This window comes from Schistocerca gregaria, chromosome 3 (assembly GCF_023897955.1).
Source record: "Schistocerca gregaria isolate iqSchGreg1 chromosome 3, iqSchGreg1.2, whole genome shotgun sequence".
Classification (NCBI taxonomy): Eukaryota; Metazoa; Arthropoda; class Insecta; order Orthoptera; family Acrididae; genus Schistocerca; species Schistocerca gregaria.
The window spans coordinates 383,771,061-383,775,664 of NC_064922.1; positions in this window are offsets into that span (position 1 = coordinate 383,771,061).

The following is a 4,604-nucleotide window of genomic DNA, read 5'->3' on the forward strand; positions in this document are numbered from 1 at the left end:
ATGATAACTATTCCTTGATGCCTCAGGATGTGTCTTTTCAGTCAAGCTCTTCTTTCAGCCAAGTGCCATAAATTTATCTTCTTCCCTATTTGATCAACTTGCGAAACACAGCATTTGATTGAAATGGTTACCCTGACCCAGAAAATTTATTAAGAGCAAAATATATCTATACGACTCCAGCTGAAACTACTGTGCTCAGTGGAATGACTAATGCGAAGAATTTATGGCCCTCTCTGTGGATCGTAAGTGGACAATTCAGTAATATTAAATATGATATTAAATGGAGGTTTTAACAGAAACAAGTTTTAAATGAACATATTACTTCATTCAATTAAAACACAAACAAAAACGCATCTGTCTGTGTAAGAATTTTAACTGATGTTACAAATCTGACCTACATGAGTTACAAGAAATGAAGCTGCTGGTTTTCAGAGTTTACTTGAAGGTGAATGAAAATGTGTCCTTTAGAAGCAACTGACGATCAAAAAAGTCTTGTGAACTTCGAATTAAATGAATACTGTGACTGTTGGCTTGACAGTTGATTTGAGAAATGCTGCTGCTGCTAATAATTCTCACCATAAATAACTAGCATGTTATATGCGTTATGCAGCCATCATGCTGTCACGCTAAAATACAGGGCGCGGGTTGTACTTCTGTCGACGTGAACCATGATCGGCTGCCAGCAAGTCCACCAAATGTGTAAATCTCTATGTCTGCAAACACAGCACTTCTCGATATGCCCTAGTCTCTGTCTTCGGACGAACTATAAATTTTTTCTCTGTATGTTCATCTTTTCAGAGATGGTTGCGGAACTCGGCTGTCCGGCACCGGATGTCAAATCAAACACCTTTCAGCTGTCCAATTTCCAAATCGTTATTTTATTTTGGCAGTCAGTTTCGGCGATTTACTACTCCATTTTCAGGCCCCCAGAGTGACGTGTAGGTTGCGGTCAAAATAGGGCCAGCTTTCATATATTAGTATCTGTAGATTTCTGCTTCATGCAGATACCAATATTTGAAGGCTGGCCCCTATTTTGACCAAAATCGAGGTTGGAATCTTCCTACAGGTCGGACAGGGAGCCTGAAGATGGCGTAGGAAATAGCCGAAACTGGTAACCAAAATAACAGTTTGGAAATTAGACGGCCGAAAGGTATTTGATTGATATCCTTCAAAATTTTTTGACTGAATCGCACAGCTGTTCTTCGCTTCCCGGCAAAGAAGACCTGACCACCAATCGGTGAATAAGAATACTCAGCCAGCCAATGGAGTGACAGATTCCGCAAATATCCCATGAAGGAAAGCGTCCGATGGCTTTCCGATCCATCCCTATTTCTCATAAAAAAACTATTGTTCGTGCTCTGATTTCATCACAAGCATTTTTACCAGTCGTGCGTCTTCATGTCCAGTAACTAGCCTCACAACAGAGGTCTTCAGAAATTATAAACTCATCGGAGGCTAGGTCCTTATATTTGGCATTCCATGGTTCTTTAGGAGATCATAAGATTTTTATCTACCGAAGGCACTCTTCAGAACATGGGAGAGTGCCAGCGATCTGCTGATAAAGTTACTAGGCTGGAAGTCAGTCAAAAAGGGACAAAGGGCATAGGTTCCCCGGGGGCTTGCCCAATGAGGCTACTTTTGTAGAGACAACACCTAATGATACCTGCCTGTGTGATTGCTAGAGGCCTCACTGGCTGCTCAGACCTTTTCTCATCACGGCGGACACTGCCTTACCTGTCCCACATCCAGTGTGTGCTCTGTCTCCATGCACGCTCAGAAAGTAAAAAGAATAAGAAAACTTGAACCATGTTAAACACAGCTAAGATATGAGTTTAGTTAGAGGTGAGTATGCACAATCACTACTGTCCAGTTCAATTTTATAAAAGATTATTATCGTATTCCACACCATCATTATCCTCTAAGTAGAGTGTGCTTCTTATATTAAATGAAAAGGGATGTGCCAAATGGCTTTCCGCTTCTTAGAGTAGCTCTTAATTAGATACCCGATCTCCTTAGGTAACCTTCAACAAACTCCAAAAGCTTTTATTCTTTTTTTCTCCACTGTTTACCATCCATATTTTACTTCCATATGAGCATACATTCCAGAAAAACTTCCATATATTACATTTAAATTTTATTCGTTATTCTAATATTATTTTTAAGGAAAAACTTTTCTTGTTATTTCATGGTCTGCATTTTGGTGCCAAAATATCAAAACTGTGAACTACAGTTACTGTCTTATTTCCTAATCTCCTTTCCTAAGGATAACTAGACTTAATTCAACCACACTGCGTTACCTTTGTTCTATTTTGTTGGTGTTCATTTCACAATCTGTTTACAAGACATCCTTTCCCTTCAGATGATTTTCCCGGACCTTTGCAATCTATAAGTTGCGATGACATCACAAAACCATAACATTTTTATTTCGTCTCCAGGAACGTTCGAAATATCTACTGTATTTCCTCTTCTGCTTGTTCTGTACGCAGATTGAATAACATGGCGATAGACTACAATACTGTCTTACTCCCTTGTGAACTATTACCATCCTTTCATAGCCTTAGACTCTTATTAGTTCAGTCTGGCTTCTGGACTAGTTGTAGTAAATCTATAGGAATGACAAGCAACAAAATGTAATTTATATACCAATTTTAGTATTTACTTGGTATTATTTCAGTGTTCTACTTGAGCACTAACGATTGCATGTATAGAAATGACAATCAACAAAATGTCATTTGTGTGTCAAATTTAATATTTACTTGGTATTACTTCAATGTTCTATCTGAACACTAACGAGTGCAGCTGCACGTGGTTGCTGCTTACGTGGCCACAAAAGTGGCACTTGTAGGTATACTGGTCAGGAAGGAAGAATGACAGAAAATGAAATTTATTGAAAGTTTCTAGATTCTAGCCAGAATTTTAGCGCCTGCTATACTTCCATTTCATAGGCGGCTGTCCAGATCGACTGTATGGGATCGCCAGCTCTAAGTTGTAATACTCATCTACCGACATACTTATCAACTAAGACTAGACTCGTTAATATATGTACCACCAACCTCTCCCACTCCCCAATAACGGTTTTACATAGACGCCTGTTATCTCTGCTACTTACAATCCCTAGCGTACTTTGATTTGTCCACCTTATTTTCAACCTTTTAAATACAGTGTTTTGCGTCACCGGGCTTACCTCATGTATAGTTTTCTCACGTGGCAACCTCGATTCCATACGGCTTTGTCTGCCACTTATACAACCTTCAAAACTTTTTTCTTCATAATGAATCGATGTTTACCAAAACAGAGATTTCAGGATGTCTTCAAATGAGAAGCATATGTTTACGTTTCTTGACACAGTTTTGGCCTGGAATCTCACTGACTAAGCACAATCGTTATTAGTGATGAGTAATGTTTGTAACTAAGTCACAGTGACCAGCGAAGACAGTGGAGACGCCCCGATTGGGGCTTGGATACCAACCCGACTGTCGCCCGCCATTTCATTTCATGGCAGAATCCCTTTGGTTGTTATCCGTGGCACCCTTGCAGCACTACAGTAGGTCGACGATATTCTACGCCCTGTTTCATTGCCCTTCATGGTACGCGTCCTGGGCTTATATGTATTTGAGAAAGAGAATGTGCGCGGGCACATGGCGAGAATTTCTAGTGCTAGTCTTCTGCTTGTACCCTATTCTGGCCACAAAGGTCACCGGTGCAGTATGGGCAGGACCCACCATCTCGAGATTTTAATGGTCTAACGCCCCAATTGGACAGAATTTGGCATGATATCCCCCAGGAGAAAAATAGACTACTGGCCATTAAAATCGCTACACCACTAAGATGACGTGCTACAGACGCAAAAATTTAACTGAAAGGAAGAAGATGCTGTGATATACAAATGATTAGCTTTTCAGTGCATTCACACTAGGTTGGCGCCGGTGGCGACAGTTACAACGTGCTGACATGAGGAAATTTTCCAACCGATTTCTGATACACAAACAGCACTTGACGGCGTTTTCTGGTGAAACGTTTTTGTGATGCCTCGTGTAAAGAGGAGAAATACGTACCGTCACGTTTCCGACTTTGATAAACGTCGGATTGTAACCTATTACGATTGCAGTTTATCATATTGCGACATTTCTGCTCGCGTTGGTCGAGATCCAATGACTGTTAGCAGAGTATGGAATCGGTGGGTTCAGGAGGGTAATGTGAAACTCCGTGCTGGATCCCAACGGCCTCGTATCACTAGCAATCGAGATGACAGGCATCTTACCCTCATGGCTGTAACGGATCGTGCAGCCACGTCTCGATCCCTGAGTCAACAGATGTTTGCAAGACAACAGCCATCTGCACGAACAGTTCTACGACGTTTGCAGCAGCATGGACTATCAGCTCGGAGACCATGGGTGCGGTTACCCTTGACGCTGCATCACAGACAGGAGCGCCTGCGATGGTGTACTCAACGACGAACCTGGGTGCACGAATGGCAAAACGTCATTTTTTCGGATGAATCCAGGTTCTGTTTACAGCATCATGATGGTCGCATCCGTGTTTGGTGACATCGCGATGAACGCGCATTGGAAGCGTGTATTCGTCATCGCCATAGTGGCATATCA